Raw genomic sequence first — 23,873 nt, 5'->3', positions numbered from 1 at the left:
TGTGTCCTCTCTTATTTCCTTGAGCAGTGGTTTGTAGTTCTCCTTGAAGAGGTCCTTCACTTCCCTTGTAAGTTGTTTTCTCTTTGTAGCCATTGTGAATGGGAATTTGCTCATGATTTGACTCTCTTTTTGTCTCTTATTGGTGTATAGGAATGCTTGTGATTTTTGCACAATGATTTTGTATCCTGAGACTTTGCTGAAGTTGCTTATCAGCTTAAGGAGTTTTTGGTCTGAGATGATGGTATTTTCTAAATATGCAATCATGTCATCTGCAAACAGGGATAACTCGACTTCCTCTCTTCCTATTTGAATATCATTAATTTCTTGATCTTGCCTGATTGCCCTGGCCAGAACTTCCAATACTATGTTGAATCGGAGTGGTGAGAGAGGGCATCCCTGTCTTATGCCAGTTTTCAAAGGGAATGCTTCCAGCTTTTACCAAGTCAGTATGATATGGACTGTTGGATTGTCTCAAATAACTCTTATTGAGACATGTTCCATCAGTACCTAGTTTATTGAGTGTTTTTAGCATGAAGAGGTGTGGAATTTTATCTAAGGCCTTTTCTGCATCTATTGAGATAATCACGTGATTTCTGTCATTGGTTCTGTTTATGTGATGGATGATTTTTATTGATTTGTGTACATTGAATCAGACTTGCATCCCAGGGATGAAGCCAACTTGATCGTGGTGAATAAGCTTTTTGATGTGTTGCTGGATTTGGTTTGCCAGTATTTTGTTGAGGATTTTTGCATCGATGTTCATCGGGGTTATTGGCCTGAAATTTTGTTGTTGTTGTTGTTGTGTCTCTGCCCGGTTTTGGTGTCAGCATGATGCTGGGCTCATAAAATGAGTTAGGGAGGAGTCCCTCTTTTTCTATTGTTCAGAATCATTTCAGAAGGTATAGTACCAAATCCTCTTTGTACCTCTGGTAGAATTCAGCTGTGAATCCATCTTGTCCTGGTCTTTTTTTTTTTTTTTTTTTTTTTTTTTTTGGTTGGTAGGCTATTAATTACTGTCTCAATTTCAGAACATGTTGTTGGTCTATTCAGGGATTCAATTTCTTCCTGGTTTAGTCTTGGGAGGGTGTATGTGTCTAGGAATTTACCCATTTCTTCTAGATTTTCTAGTTTTTTTACGTCGAGGTGTTTATAGTATTCTCTGACGGTAGTTAGTATTTCTGTGGGATCAGTGGTGATCTCCCCTTTATCATTTTTATTGAATCTATTTGATTCTTCTCTCTTTTCTTCTTTGTTAGTCTGGCTAGCAGTCTGTCTATTTTGTTAATCTTTTCAAAAAAACACAAACAGCTTCTGAATTCATTAATTTCTGAAGGGTTTTTCATGTCTCTATCTCCTTCAGTTCTGCTCCGATCTTAGTTATTTCTTGTCCTCTGCTAACTTTTGAATTTGTTTGCTTTCTCCTCTAGTTCTCTTAATTGTTGTTAGGACGTCAATTTTAGATCTATCCTATTATCTGATGTAGTCATTTACTGCTATAAATTTCCCCCTAAACACTGCTTTAGCTGTGTGCCACAGATTCTGATATGTTGTAACTTTGTTCTCATTTGTTTCAAATAATAAATATTTATTTCTGCCTTCATTTCATTACTTACCCAGTAGTCATTCAGAAGCAGGTTGTTCAGTTTCCATGTAGTTGTTAGGTTTTTAGTAAGTTTCTTAATCCTACATTCTAATTAGATTGCACTGTGGTCTAAAAGACTGTTTGTTATAATTTCCGTTCTTTTATACTTGCTGAGGAGTGTTTTACTTCCAGTTATGTGGTCAGTTTTAGAATAAGTGTGATATGGTGCTGAAAGAATGTATATACTGTTGATTTGGCTTGGAGAGTTCTGTAGATGTCTGTTAGGTTCTCTTGGTCCAGAACTGAGTTCAAGTCCTAAATATCCTTGTTAATTTTCTATCTCATTGATCTGTCTAATTTTGACAGTGGGATGTTAAACTCTCCCACTATTATTGTGTGGGAGTTTAAGTCTCTTTGTAGGTCTCTAAGAACTTGCTTTCTGAATCTGGCTGCTCCTGTATTGGGTGCATATATATTTAGGATAGTTAGCTCTTCTTGTTGAATTGATCCTTTTACCATTATGTAATGGCCTTCTTTGTCTCTTTTGATCTTTGTTGGTTTAAAGTCTGTTTTGTTGGAGACTAGGATTGCAATCTCTGCTTTTTTTTTTTTTTTTTTCTCTTTTCATTTGCTTGGTAATTCTCCCTCCATCCCTTTATCTTGAGCCTATGTGTGCCTTTGAGATGGGTCTCCTGAATACAGCACCAATGGGTTTTGACTCTTTATCCAATTTGCCAGTCTATGTCTTTTAATTGGGGCATTTAGTCCATTTATATCTAAGGTTATACTGTCATATGTGAATTTGATCCTGTCATTATGATGCTAGCTGATTATTTTGCTGCAAGTTGATGCAGTTTCTTCATAGTGTTTATAGTTTTTACATTTTGATTTGTTTTTGTAGTGGCTTGTACCAGTTTTTCCTTTCTATGTTTAGTGCTTCCTTCAGGAGCTCTTGTAAGGGAAGCATGGTGGTGACAAATTCCCTCAGCATTTCCTTGTCTGTAAAGGATTTTACTTCTCCTTTGCTTAAAAAGCTTAGTTTGGCTGGATATGAAATTCTGGGTTGAAAATTTTTTTCTTTAAGAATGTTAAATATTGGCCCCCACTCTCTTCCAGCTTGTAGCGTTTCTTCTACAGAGAGATCTACTGTTAGTGTGATGGGCTTCCCTTTGTAGGTAGCCTATTCTTTCTCTCTGACTGCCCTTAACATTTTTTTCTTAATTTCAACCTTGGTGAATCTGACAATTATGTTCTTGGGGTTCCTCTTCTCAAGGAATATCTTTGTGGTGTTCTCTGTATTTTCTGACTTTGAATGTTGGTCTGTCTTGCTGGGTTGGGGAAGTTCTCCTGGATAATATCCTGAAATGTGTTTTCCACCTTGGTTCCATATTCCCAGTCACTTTCAGGTACACCAATCAAACGTATGTTCAGTCTTTTCACCTTGTCCCATATTTCATGGTAGGATTGTTCATTCCATTTCATTCTTTTTTCCTTATTCTTGTCTTCAGGCTTTATTTCATTAAGTTGATCTTCAGTCTCTGATATCCTTTCTTCCACTTGATCGATTCAGCTATTGATACTTGTGTATGCTTCACGAAGTTCTCACACTGGGTTTTTCAGCTCCATTAGGTCATTTATGTTCTTCTCTAAACTGGTTATTCTGGTTAGCTATTCCTCTAACCTTTTATCATTGTTCTTAGGTTCCTTGCATTGGGATAGAACATGCTCCTTTAACTCAGACAAGTTTATTACTACCCACCTTCTGAAGCTCACTTCTGTCAATTTGTCAAACTCATTCTCCATCCAGTCTTGTTCCCTTGGTGGTGAGAAATTGTGATCCACCCAAGGGAATCTCCTGGTCTGTGGGTTGGGAAGACCATGGGAAAAGAGTAGTATCTGGGCTGGATAGTTCCATCCCTCATGGCACTATGCCTCACAGCTTCCCTTGACTAGGGGAGGGAGTTCTCTGATCCCTTGTGCTTCTCAGGTGAGGCAATGCCCCACTCTGCTTTTGCTCACTCTCCATGGGCAGCACCCACTCTCTAAGCAGTCCCAATGAAATTAACTGGGTACTCAGTTGAAAACGCAGAAATCACCATCTTCTGCATTGGTCTCGTGGGGAGCTGCAGACCGGAGCTGTTCCTATTTGGTCATCTTGCCCAGAAATCCCTAATTTTTATTTTATTTTAATCTATTTTATCTTTTGTATTAATCTCTTCAATAGACTGATTTGGGATTTGTTGATTTTCACTATTGTTTTCTCTTCGTTTATTGTTTATTTCCACTATTTTTATTATTTTCTTTTTTCTAATTACCTTGGGTTTAATTTTCTTCTTTTTTCCTGATTTCATAATGTAAAACTGTATCTGAAATTATAAATTTTTTTCTGCTGTAATTAAATTTTAACATATTGTGTTTTTATTACTATGCAGTTATAATGTTTTCTAATTTCCATTGTAATTTTCTCTTTGGATCTTATATGTAAGCTTAATATCTACTTATAATTAATGATTTGTGAAGTAAGTTTAGAAAATCTTTTTTTTTTTTTTACATATAGATACCCAGTTTGTTGAAAAGACTAGCCTTCATTCAATTACTTTGGCATATTTGTGGAAAATTATTTGACTAAGCGTGGGTCAATTTCTGGACTTTATTCTTTCCCATTGGTCTGCGTGTCTACCCTTATACCTGTGTCACTACCACATTTATTACTGGAGGTTTATAGTAAACCTTGATATCCAGTTGTGAGGTCATATCTTTTTGTTCTTTTTCTGTCATTTTGACTATTGTAGTTATATTTTCACAAAGCTTTGGAGTCAGCTTGTCAATTACTGTGAACATTGCTGTTTTATGCTTTTACTTTGTGAAAAAAATATTGTGTAGGAATAATTCAAGCTATTTTTTGTCTTATATATTAAGAAAAAATATACTATGAATAAATTTTGTTAAAAGGATGAAGAATACTCCCTCCCTAGGCCAGGTGCGGTGGCTCACACCTGTAATCTGAGCACTTTGGGAGCCTGAGGTGGGCAGATCGCTTCAGGACAGGAGTTTGAGACCAGACTGACCAAAACAGTGAGAAACAAAGAATACTCCCTCGTTGCAATTTTGCCTATTTCTTAATATTAAATGACTATTATTTTATTTAAATAAATGTAATGTATTTAAAATTTTAAACAACTCAATGCTTTAATTTTGTTCATATAGTTTGTATATATTTATACATACAAATATGAAAAATTGGTGATTTTATGTTGAGGAACAAATTACAAAGTTTTCTCATAGACAGAACTGGTAATAGTCTTTTTATATTAAAACCTTTGACTATATGTTCTATTTTTTAAAATAAAACAAGTTACTGTATTAGTCCATTTTCATACTGCTGATAAAGATGTATATGAGACTGAGCAATTTATAAAAGAGATTTAATAGGACTCACAGTTCCACGTGACTGGGGAGGCCTCACAGTCATAGCAGAAGGCAAGGAGGAGCAAGTCATATCTTATGTAGATGACAGCAGGCAAAAAAAAAAAAAAAAAAAAAAAAAAAAAAAAAAAAAAAAAAGAGCTTGTGTGGAGAAATTCCCTTTTTTAAAACCATCAGATCTCGTGAGACCCATTCACTTTTACGAGAACAGCATGGGAAAGACTTGCCTCCAGGATTCAGTTGTCTCTCACCAGGTCCCTCCCACAACACATGGCAATTATGAGAGCTATAAGATGAGATTTGGGTGGCAACACAGAGCCAAATTATATCATTCTACTCCGGCCCCTCTCAAGTCTCATGTCATCACATTTCAAAACCAACTATGCCTTCCCAACAGTCCCCCAAACTCTCAAATCATTTCAGCATTAATTCAAAAGTCCACAGTCCAAAGTCTCATCCAAGATTAGACAAGTCCCTTCTGCCCATGAGTCTGTAAAATCAAAGGCAAGTTAGTTATATCCTACATACAATGGGGGTACAGGCATTGTATTCAAATGGAAGACAGCCATTCCAAATGGAAGAAGTTGGCCCAAAAAAGGGGCTACAGGCTCCATGCAAGTCCAGAATCCAGTGGGGCAGTCAAATCTTGAAGCTCCAAAATGATCTCCTTTGACTCCATATCTCACATCCAGGTCACACTGATGCAAGAGGTGGGTTCCTGGGCAGCTCCACCCCTGTGGCTTTGGAGGGTACAGCCTCCTTCCTGGCTGCCTTCATGGACTGGGGTCAAATACCTGCAGCTTTTCCAGACACATGGTGCAAGCTATTGGTGGATCTACCATTCTGGGGGTCTATAGGATGGTGACCCTCTTCTCACAACTTCACTAGGCAGTGCCCCAGTAGGAACTCTGTGTGAGGGATCCCACTCCACATTTTTCTTCTGCATTACCCTAGCAGAGTTTCTCCATGAGGACCCTGCCCCTACAGCGAACTTCTGCTTGTTGAAATCCAGGCATTTCCATACACCTTCTGAAATCTAGGTGGACGTTCCCAGTCCTCAATTCTTGACTTCTGTGTATCATAGGCTCAATACCACATGGAGACTGCCAAAGCTGGAGGCTTGCAACCTCTGAAGCCACAGCCCAAGCACTATGTTGACCCCTTTCAGCCACAGCTGGAGCAGCTGAGACACAGGACATCAAGTCCCTAGGCTACACACAGCATGAGGACCCTGGGACCGGCTCCCAAAAATAATTTTTCCTCTTAGGCCTCTGGGCCTGTGATAGGAGGGGCTGCTGTGAAGACTTCTGACATGCCCTGGAGACGTTTTCCTCATTGTCTTGGGGATTAACGTTTGGCTCCTCATTACTTGTGCAAATTTCATCAGCCAACTTGAATTTCTCCTCAGAAAATGGGATTTTCATTTCTATTGCATTGTCAGGCTGCAAATTTTCCAAACTTTTATTCTCTGTTTCCCTTATAAAACCGAATGCCTTTAACAGCACCCTAGTCACCTCTTGAAGGCTTTGCTGCTTAAAAACTTATTCTGCCAGATACCATTAATCATCTCTCAAGTTTAAAGTTCCACAAATCTCTAGGGCAGGGGCAAAATGTTGCCAGTCTCTTTGCTAAAACATAACAAGAGTCACATTTGTTCCAGTTCCCAACAAGTTCCTCATCTCCATCTGAGACCACATCAGCGTGGACCTTATTGTTCATATCACTATGAGCATTTTTGTCAAAGCCATTCAACAAGTCTGTAGGAAGTTCCAAATTTTCCCATATTTTCCTGTCTTCTTCTGGGCCCTCCAAACTGTTCTAACTTCTTCCTGTTACCCAGTTGCAAAGTGGCTTCCACATTTTCGGGTATCTTTTCAGCAACATTCCACTCCACTGGTACCAATTTACTGTGTTAATCTGTTGTCACTCTACTGATAAAGACATACTCCAGACTGGGCAATTTACAAAAGAAAGAAGTTTAACTGGACTCACAGTTCCATGTGGCTGGGGAGACCTCACAATCATAACAGAAGGCAAGGAGGAGCAAGTCATATCTTACGTGGATGGCGGCAGGCAAAAAAAAAAGAGCTTGTGCAGAGAAACTCCAGTTTTTAAAACCATCAGATCTTGTGAGAACTATTCACTACCATGAGAAGAGCGTGGGAAAAACCCGCCCCCCTGTTTCAATCATCTCTCACCAGGCACTTCCCACAACACATGGGAATTGTGGGAGCTACAAGATAAGATTTGGGTGGGGACACAGAGCCAAACCATATTAGTTACTTAAGAGGATTTTAATTACAATAAATTTAAAAAATAAAAATATATCATAGGACTATTTCCTTCAACCCCCTCAATTTTCTGCTTTTGTAGAATTTTCTTGGCCATTTTCCTATATTTCATTGTGTATTGATATATACAAACATACACATAAGCACACATATGTAAACATGTAGGGATGGATATATGTATATATGTTTTTGTTGTAATGACATTAAATTTATATACTATGTTGGGAAAATTGACCAGTTTCCAATACTTATATCTAAATCCAGGTAAAACTGTGCCCATTTATTGACATATTTCTTTATATTCCTCAGTAAAATTTTTAAATTTCTTTTTCATAAATATACCAAATAATTCCTGTGATATTCTTTCTAAACATTTTTATTTTTTGTAGTAATTTTACAATAAATATTTAGATTTATTCCAGATTACTGCTTCACCAAAAGGTAGGTTTCCTTAAAGCGGAGACTATTTAAGCTTTGTTCATATTACATTTCCAGATCCTACCATACTACACATTTATAACATTTTCTAGGTAGTCATACTTTAAAGATTTTTGATTTGGTATTGAGCTTGCTTTTCTTTCATAAAGATAGAATATTCTACTCAACGTATCTCACAACACTGTCACTGTTGTTTTATGATGCAGAAAGGAAAGGGAGGTTAAGATGTCTAGGCATTATTAACAAAAATCACAAGGTGAAGACTTTCAATAATGGCTGAAGTTTTTGTTGAGGATATCCAGCATCATGTAGATTTGGATGCATTTATTGACAATCATAAATTATTATATAATAGATGTACATCATTCTATGAAAGCTTGAGATATTTCTTCTTTGTCGTCTTCATTTTTTTTTTTTTTTTTTTTTGAGATAGAGTTTCACTCTTGTTGCCCAGGCTGGAGTGCAATGGCGCGATCTTGGCTCACTGCAACCTCTACCTCCCAGGTTCAAACGATTAACCTCCCTTAGCCTCCCGAGCAGCTGGGACTACAGGTACGTGCCACTACACCTGGCTAATTTTTTGTGTTTTAGTAGAAACGGAGTTTCACCATGTTGGCCAGGATGGTCTCCATCTCCTGACCTCGTGATCCGCCTGTCTTGGCCTCCCAAAGTGCTGGGATTATAGGCGTGAGCCACTGCACCTGGCCGAGATACTTCTTTTAAAAGGGAGTTGGAACTGAGTAGAGTGTAGGGCAGGGCTAGTATAAACTATCTTGGTCACAGAATATTGTCCTAATAAAAGGAACAAGTCATTCCTGTGTACAGTATTCAAAGTACTAATCAATTCAAATTTGATTCAAGGAACCATGACTAGCTATGCTGGTTATGGACTATGGTCCTGATTCATCTTAATGATGTTTCTTTCTAGACTAAGTGACAGTAGTAACCAGGGAGCAGAGGTGGATGAGAAACCTGCAGTTCTCCTATCTAGAAAGTTGCAAGATAAGCTAGTCGGTCTTTGAGTAGAATTTTTTTTTTTTTTAATTCAAGGTAGCCATCAAGTTTATTATTCAGGAAATGCAGCATTTAAACATTATCAGATCACTTAAGTTTGTCTCAATTTGAATGAGTGACTTAATTTTGTGCCAGAATATAATGTGGTTAAAGTTTGGTAAAAACCACTCAGTACTGGTGAAAAATAACACTATAAAACCAATAATAGAGTTTTCCATGTGCTTTTCTTGTGACCTAGGCTAGAAGTCTCCCAAGATTGGGGATTCCAGTGAACAAAATGTTTTTGAGAATGTTCTGTTAACATATCTAAAGTTATTTGTTAAAACAGTATATATTGTTGCCTAAATGTATACATTTTTATAAAATATACTCAAAAATTTAAAACATTTAATGAATGAGGCAAGGATTGAATACAGATGTAAACATTATTCTTATTTAATATATTTAAAATAGGACAAAAATTTAGCTGTCATTGGAGAATCTTGTCTTAATGTTCTAAAATTTATTTTTAAATGTATTTCTCACCATTTTGCAACAACTATAATAATCATTGCTTTAGGCAAGAGTCTTTCTTATACTCTAAAATTATTGGGTAAAAGATTGATGAGGAACATGATATTTGCATAGCCTCCAAGTAATGCTCACAGATTACTTATTAATTAGAAAGAAATTACCAACTTTATAGTGGAGAAATCTGATGGGTACTTCTTTATGTAATCCTATCTAACGTCACTATACTGGGCAAACCAATAGCATGTGCTTCCTGATATAATTTATTAAGCAACATATTAACTTACATAGCATTTCTGCCAAAAGTGCGTAATTTTACCCTGATTATTAGGAAATACCATACAAAGCCAAGCAAGAGACAGTCACAAAATCTTGGGGGCACTTTTTAAAAAGAAAACGTCTAAGAATATTTTCGTGTGTCTGTGTGTGTGTGTGTGTGTGTGTGTGTGTGTGTGTGTGAAAGGTTCAACCATGCTGTACGCATGTAAAAATAGGCATAGCAGAGAATGAAAAACTGAAATAAGACTGAGTTATGAGTAGTCTGAAAAAGACATAATGATAAAGGAAGGATAGTCTTGAAAATGAAAAGATCTTTGATTTTAATCCTAGTTCTCCTTTATTCACTCTATGATTTGAGAAAAAAATTTTAGCTACTATTAATCTCAACTTCTTCATATTTAAAATCTAAAAATAATTATCTTTCCTGCTGGATTTTGCCCAAACTTTTCCTAGCAGAAGTAAAACTTGCTAAATAGATGTCCAGTAAACTGTAGAGTGGATGGTCTTGGCACACTGAGAGAATAAACATAGAGAAGAGTATGACAGTTTTACATTTGGAGTTCAGGGAAATTAGTGGATTAGGCATCAAATAACTTCAATTGTCTTAAGAAGGAGATAAATAATTCTGCCAAAAGTTAAATACTTATGAAAAGTTAAAAAAAAGTTTGGAAAAATCACGAGGAAAATTTTGGCAAAAAGTCAGTGAAAATTAATTTTAAAAACTGCTGAGTGGTCTAGGTGCAGTGGCACATGCCTGTAATCTCAGCACTTTGGGAGGCCTAGGCAGGCAGATTGCTTGAGCTCAAGAGTTCAAGACCAACCTTGGTAACATGGTGAAACCCCATCTCTACTGAAAATACAAAAATTAGCCAGGTGTCGTGGCATGCACCTGTAGTTCCAGCTACTTGGGAGGCTGAGGTGGGAGGATTGATTGAGCCTTGGGGGGCAGAGTTTTGCACTGCACTACAGCATGGGCAACAAAGCGAGATCCTACCAAAAATAGAAACAAAAACAAACAAACAATAACTGCTGATTGGTTGTGAAAGTAAAAAGGTAAAAGTTGTATCAGCATATGTTCTAAGGTTTTCAGATATGTCCATTAAATCAAGAGACAATGGCTCTGGTGCTGCTGAGCTAGGTGCCCAAAAGTTAGAACCCCACACCAAAAGATGAACGCAGAGTTTTAGTTCCAAAACCTATCTGGGTTCACTGAAAATTGACTATAAGAGAATTTCTCCTTAAATGATCATATTTCTGTTCTAAAAAAATTTCCTATAGGAACTTTGCAACAAAACTCAGTTTTTAAAGACACTATATATTGTATATAGTTTTAGTTTGTTTTAATTAAGTATATACACAATTGTAGTCATACAGGTCATATGTACTAATATTATTTTAATTTTTTAAATATTTAAAGCCTTGTTTTGTGGTCTAACACATGGTCTGTCCTTGAGAACAATGCATGTGCCGAGAAGAAAAATGTTAATTCTGCAATGATTGGATGAAGTGTTCTGTGAATATCTATCAGGTCCATTTGGTTTGTAGTGCAGATTAAATTCCATGTTTATTTGTTGATTTCCTGTCTGGATGATCTGTCCAATGCTGAAAGTGGGGTGTTGCAGTCTCCAACTATTATTGTATTGAGGTCTATTTTTCTCTTTCATGCTAATAAAATTTTCTTTATATATCTGGATTCTTCAGTGTCGGGTACAGAAATATTTACAATTGTTATATCCTCTTGCTGAATTGACCACTTTGCCATTATATAATGACCCTTCTTGTCTCTTTTTATAGTTTTTGTCTTGAAATCTATTTTGTCTAATATAAGTATAGCTATTTCTGCTCTTTTTTGGTTTCCATTTGCATGCAATATCTTCTTTCACTCCGTTTTCTGTCTGTGTTAGTCTTTATAGGTGAAGTGTGGTTCTTGTAAGCAATAGATCATTGAGTCATGTTTTTAATCCATTCAGCTCCTCTATGTCTTTTGATGGAAAAGTTTAATCTGTTTACATTCAATATTATCACTTAAGGGTAAGGACTTACACCTGCCATTTCGTTATTTGTTTTCCAGATATTTTGTGGTCTTCTCTTTCTTCTTTCTTTTTCTCTTGTCTTCTTTTAGTGAAGATAATTTTCTCTGGTGGTATGTTTAAGTTATTGCTTTTTATTTTTGTTTATCCATTGTATGCTTTGAGATTTAAGTTTACAAGGAGACTTCAAATACTATCTTATAACCAACTACTTTAAACTGATGATAACACTGATTGCATAAACAAGAAACAAATAAGCAAAAGAAAACTAATAAAAATGCTACATTACAATACAAATGTTAAAAATCTCCCTGCTTTTTAACATTTTGTTTTTTGTATCTATATTTTATTGTTCTGTCCTTGTCTTGAAAAGTTGTTGTAGTTATTACTTTTATTTGGTTCATCTTTTTGTCTTTCTACATAAGATATGAGTAGTTTACACCACAATTACGGTGTTATACTATTCTGTGTTTTTCTGTGTATTTACTATTACCAGTGAATTTTGTATCTTCAAATGATTTCTTATTGCTTATTAACATCCTTTCTTTCAGATTGAAGAACTCCTTTTAGCATTTCCTATAGGACAGGGCTGGTATTTATGAAATCCCTCAGCTTCTGTTTATCTGGGCAAATCTTTATTTCTTCTTCATGTTTGAAGGATATTTTCACCAGAAATACTGTTTGAGGGTAAAGATTTTCTTCCTTCAACCCTTTAAATATGTCATGCCACTCTCTCCTGGCCCATAAGGTTTGCAATGAAAAGTCTGTAGCCAGATATATTGGAGTTCTGCTGTATGTTATTTCTTTTCTCTTGTTACTTTTAGAATTATTTCTTTATCCTTGACCTTTGGGAGTTTGGTTATTAAATGCCTTGAGATAGTTTTCTTTGGGTTAAATATTCTTGGTATTCCATAACCTTCTTGTACTTGAAAATGGATATATTTCTCTGGATTTGGAAATTTCTCCATTATTATCCCTTTGAATAAACTTTCTACATATATATATATATAGTTTATATATATAAATATATATATAGTTTATGTATATAAATATATATATATAAACTATTTAAGGCCAATAGCTCTTAGATTTGCCCTGTTTACGCTATTTTCTAGAACTTGTAGTCATGCATTATTCTTTTTTATAAATCTTCTTTGGCTGTGTAATTTCAAACAGCCCATCTTCAAGCACACTAATTCTTTGTTTTACTTGATCAATTCTGCTATTAAGAAGCTCTGATGCATTCTTCAGTATGTCAGTTACATTTTTCAACTCCAAAATTTTTGCTTGATTCATTTTAATTATTTCCATTTCTTTGTTAAATTTATCTGATAGAATTTTGAATTTCTTTTCGTATTATCTTGAATTTCTTTGAGTTTCCTTAAAATAGCTATTTTGACTTTTCTGCCTGAAAGTTCACAGATCTCTGTCTCTCTGGGATTGGTCCCTGGTGCCTTATTTAGTTTATTTGATGAGGTCATGTTTTCCTGGATGGGTCTTCATGCTTATGGATGTTTGTCAGTGTCTGGGCATTGAAGAATTAAGTCTTTATTGTAATCCTCACAATTTGGGCTTTTTTGTACCTGACCTTATTGGAAAGTCTTTCCAAGCATTTGAAAGGACTTGGACATTGTGATCTAACTTTTTGGTCACTGCAGCTGTATCTGCATTAGGGGTACCCCAAGCCCAGCAGTGCTGTGGTTCTTTCAGACCCATAGAGGCATCGTCTTGGTGGTTTTGAATAAGATGCAAAAGAATTATCTGGAGTACAAGGAAGTGACTCTTGTTCTCTTCTCTTACATTCTCCCAAACAAATGGAGTCTCTCTCTCTCTCTCTCTCTCTCTCTGTGCTTAGCTGTTTGGAGATGGGGGAGGGGTGACACAAGCATCACTGTGCCCACCACCATTGGGATTGCACTGGGTCAGACCTTAAACACACACAGCACTGGGTCTTGACCAAAGTCCACTGTAACAACTACGTGGATACTGCTTATGTTTGCTTAAGGCCCTAGGGCTCTACAGTCAACAGATGGTGAAGCCAACCAGACTTATGTCCTTCACTTAAGTATAATTAGTTCCCCAGGTAAATCCAGAGATGCTGCCTGGAAGCCAGGGCCTGGAGTCAGAAACCTTAGAAATCTATCAGGTGCTCTATTCTACTTTAGCTGATCCAGCACTGAAACCACCAAAGTCCTTCCCACTCTTCCCTCCCCTTTCCTCAGGCAGAGGACTCTCCCAGTATCCACAATCATCACAGGCCCACAGGGAGTACTGTCAAGGTACCAGCAATGTTACTTAAGGCCCAAGACCCCTTCAGTATCCTTATGGTAAATGCTGCCAGGGCTGGGACTCACCCTTTAGGGCAGTGAGCTCCCTTGTGGCCCAGAACAGGCCCAGAGATGCAATCTAAGAGCCATGCACTGGAATTGGAAGTCTCAAGAGCCCACTTGGTGCTTTTTCCCACTGTGGCCAAGCTGAGACCAAAGCTCAAGACAAAGTCCCCTTTACTCTTCTGTCTGCTTTTCTCAATCAGAAGGTGTCTCTCTTCATGGCCACCACAGCTGTGAATGTTCTGGGTCACACTGGAAGCCAATGTATTTCACAGTCTCACTCAAGGCCCATGAGATATACTACCTGGCTACTGCTGCTGATCGGGGCCCAAGGGTTCTTTAGTCAGCATATGATGAATCCTGCCAGGATTGAGTACTTCCCTTCAAGGCAGCAGGTTTTCTTCTGGCCCAGAATGTGTCTGCAAATGTCATCTGGGAGCTATGGCCTGGAATGTGAACCCAACAATTCTGCCCAATGCTCCATCCTACTGTGGCTAAACGGGTATCCAAGTTGCAGAATGAAGTCCTCTTTACTCTTCCCTCTCCTCTCCTCAAGCAGAAGGAAGAGGTCTCTTTTGGAGCTGTGAGCTGCACTGCCTGTGGTTGGGAAAGGGGTAATGCAAGCACTCCCTTATCCACCCCAGCTGATGTATCACAAGGTTACATGTCCTCTAAAGACATTGACTCCACACCCAGCACAGCACTAGGACTTTCCTAGGAGTTGCAGTCCTTGTGGCCTAGACTACCTTTAAAGATTATTTAGAACCCCAGAGCTTTTAAGGCCAAAGTGACAAGGGTTGCCAGAACTCAGGTTCTGACCACTGGGATGGGCAATTTTCCTCTGACTAGGGTTGGTCTAAATGTTCCCTCCATGGGCACCACCTGAGATCTGCCCGGTCTTGGCAGCACCAAGTTCCAATGCAAGGTCCCATAGTCACTGCACTCTCCCTCCCCCAAAAGCATGGATTATCTCTTTGTACAATGTAGCCATTGCTAGCAGACTAGGGAGAGGAGTGGCATTGGCAAATCAAGACTGTCATTCCTACCCTCTTCAGTGTCTTTTTCCGCAATATGAAGTTAAAATCAGGTACTGTAATCACTCACCTGAGGTTTGGTTCTTATGAAGGTGCTTTTTTTGTGTAGATAGTTGTTAAATTTTTGTTTCTGAGGGGAGGACAATTTGTGGAAGCTTCTATCTAGCCATCTTGCTCTGCCTCCCTTCCTGGATTATATGTACTACTGAAATATATTATTTGAAATTATATTTCCATCAAATCATCAAAGTGATGTGCATAATAGCTTCAATATTCTTTTTCAAGTACCCCTGGAATATTAAAAATTCACCTGTAGGAGAGTTTGGCTAAGTTATTGTTATTATTATTTTAGGCATAAACTAGTAGGACTACCAAATATTTTTAAGTAAAATCAAGCAGTTAGATCATAGTTTGCTGATAGTAGAGCCCATGGCTCAACTGGAGCCCAGCGGCCTTAGATCATGTCTAGGTTGTGTCTCTTATTATTTATGTGAATTAATACTCTTAGTTCTTCAATTTTCTCATCTGTAAAATGTAAAATAATAGAATTTATCTCCTAGGCATATTGTGAAGATGAAACCATGTACTCATGTAAACTATTTAGAAGACTACTTGGAATATGTGCTCTCTTAAATATTAATTAATACTATTAATATTATCAGTTAGAACTGCTCTGTTCTCTCACCAAATCACAAATCTATATTCTATCACAAATTTCAAATTTGTGCCCTTGGTGTCATAGACCCTAAAGGGATCATGATTAAATCAGCATATTCATCTGTAATATGTGAAAATATCTTAGACTGCAGGAACTATGAACAAAGGCTAGGAGTGAGAGTGAACTCTGTATCAAGATGTTAAATGTTTATAATTATTTGATACACAAATAGATCATGGTTGGTCTTCATTAATTCTAATCTTAACCTTTTGATAATATAAGCTTGAAGTGTGTGTTCAATAAGTGACAGTTATTTTTGTTATTACTGTAACTACTACCCAAGAATTATAAAAGAAAAAGGAAATAAATATGATTCTTTGAAGTAATCATAAACTACAAAAATTAGTTTCCTTTTACAGAGGCACATAAAGGTTAACTGATTCACCGATGGCCATAAAGCAAGTAAGTGGTAGAATAGAAACTAGAATATAAGTCACATGACTCCTAATGCTGCCTTCTAAATAGCAAAGCATTTCATGTGTCTATTAATTTAGTTTTTACAAACTGACTTAACACATGATCTGTTATGATTTTTTCCCCCAGAAAATCTGTGATATGAGTAGGGCAAGATTTACTGCTAATAGATAACTATTTTAAAAGTTCAAGAAAATAGAATCTCAGGATTTACACGTTACCATAGTTGCTAAGTGACATATCCAATTAAACTAAACGTACACACATACACAGAGAGACAGATACACATGTGCACACACACACACACACACGCACATGAAAACAAACATAATATAGTAAACAGGCCCGCTTGCCTGCATTCAAATACAATCATTTTTCCATGTCTTTAACTGCTATATGATGCTTGGGTGTCAAGAATTACATTCGACAATTAGTAAACATTAATAAAGTATGAACAACTACCTCTTCAAAAAAATTAGAATTCAATGTAATTTCAAATAATAACAGCTCAAGCCTGTAGGCTGCCACTCCATATCTGAAACAATGATTCCCACTGTTTTTCTAGTTGACACAATTTATTAAAACCTCTCAACATATACAAATAAAATTATGATAAGCCCCAAAATCCAACCAGAAAGCCGAGCATGAAACATTTAGGTCATAATTTACCTTACAGAGTCAGAAAAAAAACTGAGAAAAATGAGAAAAGTTCAAAAAAGTCATTTCAGCATCCCACTAGAGTTAAAGATCATTTTCAAGTATTCCTATTCAAATGTTTTTATAATTGCATGGATCTGACAGAGCTGCACATTCTGCCAGCTCTCAAGTGGCTGTACCCAGAAGGTGGTGACTGTTTCTGACTGGCTGCTTGCTTGCTTTTATTTTCATTTCCTGTGTGAGAGTGAGATTGCTGTTTGGGGACACTTAAATCTATTTCAAACATAAGAATCATTTGTCCCATGTTGAGGCAGCTTCGATGAAGAGCTTTTCATTTCTTCTTATTCACCTTGACTTTACAATTGTGATGCTTAGCATGATTGGATTTCACTTGGCCTCCCCCTCTGCATTACCCAGATTTCTTTCTTTTTGGGTACTCAGGCCAAAATTTGAACTATCGTGGTTCAGATGGCACTTTGGCAGTGATTGTCATCTGCAGACGGAATTTGTCTCTGCATGGTATGTTTCTTAACCATTTGGTTATTGTTAAACATGTATCATAGATTTCAGGTGGTAAAAGAAGTATAAGCACAACAGTAATATAAGGCAAAGCTTATTCTTTTTAATTTTTTTAGCAAGACAGAATAAAGCAAAAAAAAAAAAAAAAACGGCATCAGTTTCTTGGCTACAGTTTCATAGTTTTCACTGCAGTGAAGAAATGCTAGTTTATCTAATGGCTGAACATCTGATACAAATTAGCTCTGAGCAATGCATTTTGGTACAAAAATATGTATTAGGTACAAAACTATGAGCTTTCATTTCATCTTAGCAGCGAAACAAAAGCAAACATTCACTGAAAAGCACATGAAATTAGAGGTTCACACTATACCAGTGAGATAATTCAGAGGGTAGAAAAAGTAGAGGTAATTTTCTTTTGAACAGATACCTTTTATTATGATCACAATTTAAATGGTTATCACAGATATAAATTTGTAAGAAGACATAGCTTCTAACTACAAACTAGAGGCTTTTCTCTTTGAAAAGTTGGATTAAGGACATTAATTCTAGCCAGGTGTGGTGGTTCACACCTGTAATCCCAGCACTTTGGGAGCCCAAGGTGGCCAGAACACCTGAGGTCAGGAGTTCAAGACCAGCTTGGCTAACATGGCGAAACCCCGTCTCTTTCTAAAAATACAAAAATTAGCTGGGCATGGTAGTGGACACCTGTATTCCCAGCTACCTTGGGAGGTTGAGGCAGGAAAATAGATTGAATCTTGGGATGTGAGGTTTCAGTAAGCTGAGATCATGCTGCTGCCCTCTAGCCTGGGTGACAGAGTGAAACTCCATCTCAAACAAAAAAAACAAACAAACACATTAAATCTAAACATTTTTTACAAAAAGGATGGCATTTAAAACAGTTAATCACGAATAAGCAGATATTTTCCAAAAAGAAGCTACATATTATTAATGGACAGGGGAAGAATTCCCAGATAAGTATACATATTCTACAAAGGCATGAAAATGTAACAAAACATGCTGAGTATGACAATTTGAGAACTCTTCTACTTGTTTTGTGAGGTAGACAAAGCATTTAGAGATGTTTCCAAAAATTATAGTTGCAGTCATATTTTAGAAATCCCTTTATAAGATATTAATAGATTGGAAATTTTTCTCTGATAATTATAGAGCTAAGATGGTTCCATTTGTTTATTTATTTTTTAAAAAAAAATGGATGAGAGTATTTCACATTCCACTTTAGAAAATTATCTCTGACAACCATATGAAGGATACTTGGGATTGGGAGAGATTGTGGTGAACGTACCTGTTTTGAGCCTCTGTAATATTCTACACAAATCATGCTGAAGAACTAAATGAACATAGTAAAAGAGGAGATGGTAGGGAAGAAGATGTAAGACACCTTTAGAAGACAGAGTTGATGAAATTTGGTGACTGATATGGATTGGCGTATAAGAAAGAACACAAGAATAGAGCACATTTTATGCTTGTGAAATAAAAGAAATGCTTACAATAAGCAAGATTTATAGAATATAGGTGGTATAAGATGAGCATATTTGGGAAAGAAGTTGACTTCATTTTGGAAGTGTGGACACATGTAATCTTGCAGAAATTGTCAGTAGAAACAAAGAGGGCTGGGAATACGGATTTAGAAGTCATTGTGCCTCAGTGATAGTTTATTTCCAGAAATGAAAATGATTTCCCAGGGAGATGGTACAGAGTGGAAGGAGAAGCAGGCGAAGGATGGAACTGTGGACAACAGCCGTATGCATGTGGCTGGTAGAAAAAGTGGAAGAGAAAACATCAAGCTGACAAAAGGAGAAAGCGGCAAAGAGTTTGGAGAGTCGTAATAGTTTACTGCTTACAGATTAGGTAAGTAAATAAGTCTTCCTTCTGAAAATGTTCTTCTCTTAAATGTTTTTTCCCTTTGGTTCTTTCATAATGATCCATTTCTTAAAATCTTCCACAGCTTTATCTTTTGATCTCCTTCTTTGAAAGTTGTAATTTGCTTCTCTTCTTTTTTCTTTACATTTGGTCATTCCCCACTGCCACACCTTCAACTACCATTTTATATTAGTTATTCTAAACATAAATATTTTTGTTTATTCAGAAACTTTTGAGGATCGCTATTCCAGAAAGTAATCATTAAAATAAAACAACAAAGTAGGTTGTTCTTTCCTTTAGGAACAAAGTAAGCCACATGAACAAAAACAGTATAATGTGATTAAAGGTGAAATAATGATATCGCCACTTTATGTGGCACTCAGGTAGCTGTACGGGTAGTGGATTTGACAGTCCACAGAAAAGAACCTCTGGTAGAAACTTATTTCAGTAATATTTTTTTTAAAAAAAAGGATTAGGATCTAGAATAGTGATATCAGAATGGAGAGGAGTTAGGATGACTCACAAGCTTGTGTATATGTTTTGTTTTGTGTTGCTGTGGGGTAAATTGTTAGTATCCAGGTTGATAATAGTAATGGCATTCACCAGCACCGTAATTTCTTCAGGCTTCAGAGCCGGTTTGATTGGAGGATTAGAAATGATGACATCAGTTTTGAAAATGTTGAGTTTGGCATGTTTTTAAAATGTCTGGGTGCGGCAATAAAGAGGTAATTTAAAATGTGGGGCTGAAACTCAGCAGATACATACTGGGGAGTCAATGCTGTAGGCGGAAATGGAAGTCTCTTTGGCAGATTGTGTCAGATAAAAGGATTGGAAAAAAATTTAACAATTGCATATTTGCAAGACTCAGTCACAATTTCAATTTATCTTCTGAACCGCTTACTCACAGAACCATTATACATACGAGTACCCACATATGTTACTAATTCAATGCCTTAAACTACCTGCCCTTCTGCCAAAGCTGATTTGAGCCATTGTGCTCTGTATGTCTGTTAATGTGGCTGTTATTTTTTCAGTTACGAACTTTGGAAACAATTTTTTTCTATGTCCACCTGTCCACCTTACAATTTTAATTAGTTACTAGGGTCTTAATTCACCTTCAAGAATGTTTTTCATGTTCATCCAGACTTTTCATTCTCACAGACAATGACTAAATCCAAGCACTCAGAATCCCTTGTCTGGTCTATTCCACAGACTCCTAAACTGGCCTGTTTCTAGCCTCTCTGTCATCTAATATACCTCGCAACATCCTTAAGGTTTACTTTTTCAAAATGGAGGCTGAATCGCATAGTATCCCTGTTCAGTATCCTGAGATGGGGTGTCTTTACCAAATGGAAAGTTCTGAGGCCTCCAGATCAAAAATCTATAATTTATGACTTAAATTATCTTCCCTCAAACACCTCTCAATTTATTCTAACCAGAATTATAAACTCTAGTCCAAGTGCTTGTGGTTCTCCAAACCTCCTCTCCATGCACTCTTGAGTTCTTCCATAACTTTGCTTATGTTTTTTTGAACCAGGTGTACTCTTCCTATGATTTCCAACTAAGCTAAATATTACCCATGTTTTAATCTTGGCTGAAATGCAATTGTAATTAAATCTTCTCCAATGCTTTAATCAGAAGTAAATGTTCCTTCTATTCTACTCTCATAGCATCTAACATCTCTCTTCTAGCACACACTTTATTCTGCATTACATTATGCTTAGCTGATTATGCATGTCAGTCCTTGTGGATAATGCCCTTATCTTTCATTATTCCCAGTAAGAACACAACAGAAAGAGTAGAGGTATTCAAAAAAACTATTTCCATGGTTTAAGGTAACCTGATTCAATCTCATATCAAGAATCTAAATTGACCTGTATTACCAGGGTAGCAGCTACAATGGTGGGGGGAACCCTCAAAATCCTATGTATTTTGAAGGACCAATGAACATTTTTAAAATGGCTTAGCTACCTTTGTATTTAGGTAAGTAAGCATGTTTGATAGAGATAATTTAAGACTATCTCTCATAAGAACTTATGTTGTTGCAATCAAAATTTGATATCGGTTCGTTCAATATTCCAGAATGTTCCATGGATTTTGTAGTTAAAAGTTGAAGGTGATTGGGCCAATGATTTCTTGACTCTAAGGAATTAAGTTTTTCTTGAGGGATAGAGCTAATGAAACACAAAAAATTGAGAGGAGCTTTTGCTTATTCCAGATGTCATCCCATATTGGCCACTACCGCTAATTCACAGATGAAAAAGTCTCTGGGGAAATTGGATTATTCCTACAGCCACAATCTTTAACACTGGCTGGATTCTTTTCTCTCTTAACGTATCTAACTAGAATTTATCCCAGATGCAGACGATGGTCTGTAGTAGAGTCCACGTGTCATTGTTTTAATATATATTTTCTTCATATATAAATTAAATATAAATTTAATATAATATATATTTACCATATAGTTTTGTCACATGGATATATTACTTAGTTGGCTTTTAGTGTAGCCATCACCCAAATAATGGACATTATACCCATTAAGTAATTTCTTATCCGTCACCCCCTCCCACCCTCCCACCTGTCTAAGCCTCCATAGTTTATCAATCCACACTCTATGTCCACATATTGTTTAGCTTCCATTTGTAAGTGATAGCATGTGGTATTTGACTTTCTGTTTCTGAGTTGACTTAACATAATGACCTCTAGTTCTATCCATCCTTTTGCACAAGATATTATTTCATTTTGTATGGCTGAATAGTATTCCATTGTGTATGTCTACCACATTTTTTAATACAATTATCTGTTGACAGACACAGATCCATTCCATATCTTTGCTATTGTGAATGCTACTGTGATAAATATGTTAGAGGCAGTATCTTTTTGATATTATTTCTTTTCCTTTGGGTAAATATCCAGTAGTGGGATTGCTAGATTGAAAGGGAGTTATATTTTTAGTTCTTTGCATAATTTCCATACTGTTTTCCATAAAGGCTATACTAATTTACATTTCCATCAACAGTTTATAAGTGTTTCCTTTTCTCTGCAACCTTGTCAATATCTGTGATTTTTTTATTCTCAATAGTAACCACATTCTGACTTGTGTAAGATGGTATCCTATTGTGGTTTTAATTTGCATTTTTCTGATGCTCAGTGATGCTGAGGAGTTTTTCATATGCTTCTTGGTCATTTGTATGTCTTCTTTAAAAAACTGTTTATTCAAGTCATTTTTCACTTTTTAATGAGGTTATTTGTTTTTTGTTGTTTTTATTGAATTATTTGAGCTCCTTTTAAATTCTGGATATAGTCCTCTGTTGGTTGCATAGTTTGCAAATATGTTTTTTCACTCTATAGGCCACTTGTGCACTGTATTGATTATTTCTTTTGCTGTGCAGAAGCCTTTTAGTTTAATTAATTCCCATTTGTGTATTTTTGTTTCTGTTGCTTGTGCTTTTGAGTTACTAGCCATGATATCTTTTCCTAGATCAATATCCAGAAGAGTTTTTGCTAGGTTTTCTTCTAGTATTTTTATAGTTTCAGTTCTTACATTTAAGCCTTTAGTTCATCATGGGTTGATTTTTTAAATATAGTGAATAATAGAGGCCCAATTTTATTTTCTTGCATATGGTGATCCAACTTTCCCAGTACTATTTATTGATAATGGTGGCTTTTCCCCAGTTTATATTTTTGCTAACTTTGTTAACTTTCTGTAGATTTACAGATTTATTTCTGGGTTCTCTATTCTGTTTCATTTATTTTTGTGCCTATTTTATACCAGTACTATGCTGTTTTGGTTACTAGAGCTTTGGAGTATAATTTGAAGTCAGGTAATATGCCTCCAGCTTTAAATAGAGCTTATTTTAATCCTTTGCTACTTAGATGAAGTTCTCTAGATGCCCAAGTTCTTAAAGTAGAAATCTGTTTATTTGGGATTTGGGGAGACAAGAAATTAACCTTTGTTCTCTGCTGCAGACTTCAGTCCAGGAGTTGGATACTTTGTACAGAAAGATCACGGCAAGCCTCTTATACCCGAAATGCAGAAGACAAACAGGATATTGGCTAATGCTTTTCCCAGGACAAAATATGAATGCCTGGCTACAGGCATCACTAAACCACTGTAGTCATGCTTCTGGCAGAAACAATAGAAAAATGGTTTGAGGTCTGAATAGGTGTTTCCAGAAAAGTCATGAATAATCAAAATAGAAGGGCCCCACCTTCATGAGCTATCATAGGAGAAGAAAGTGTGTTTCAGATCACCAACTTATTGGCTTCCATAGGTGGGAAACAGTCCTCGATTGTTTTCATTTCTTGTTCATACTGAAGGCAAAAAGAGAAAATCCCCTGTAATTGGAAAGTTCCTTCTGATTCCTAAGTCTAATCCCCTGACCTTAATGTTTATCCAACAAATCCCTTACTCTTCCTGTTACTTGTCTCCCTCAGGACTTTTGGGATTGCTTACCCTCAGTTCATCCATATTCACCTGGCACACAGCCCCTGAGCCACATAATATTTTCTTAAAATAGGACCTTCCACGTATACTTAGAAAATGATGTTTGATATAAAATAGTTGCTTAGTAATCTACTAAATCTATCTAACATATGCTTACAACTAAAACCCCTTAAAATTCAAATTAATAATAAGACACACTTTTAGAGCATTAATGATATAAATTATTAGATGCATCTAAAAGGTAAACATTACCTAAGATTTTTGTTTATTCCCTTACATTCAAATAATCAATTAATTTCAGCT

This window comes from Macaca mulatta, chromosome 8 (assembly GCF_049350105.2).
Source record: "Macaca mulatta isolate MMU2019108-1 chromosome 8, T2T-MMU8v2.0, whole genome shotgun sequence".
In the NCBI taxonomy this organism is placed as follows: Eukaryota; Metazoa; Chordata; class Mammalia; order Primates; family Cercopithecidae; genus Macaca; species Macaca mulatta.
This window is presented reverse-complemented; position numbering follows the sequence as displayed.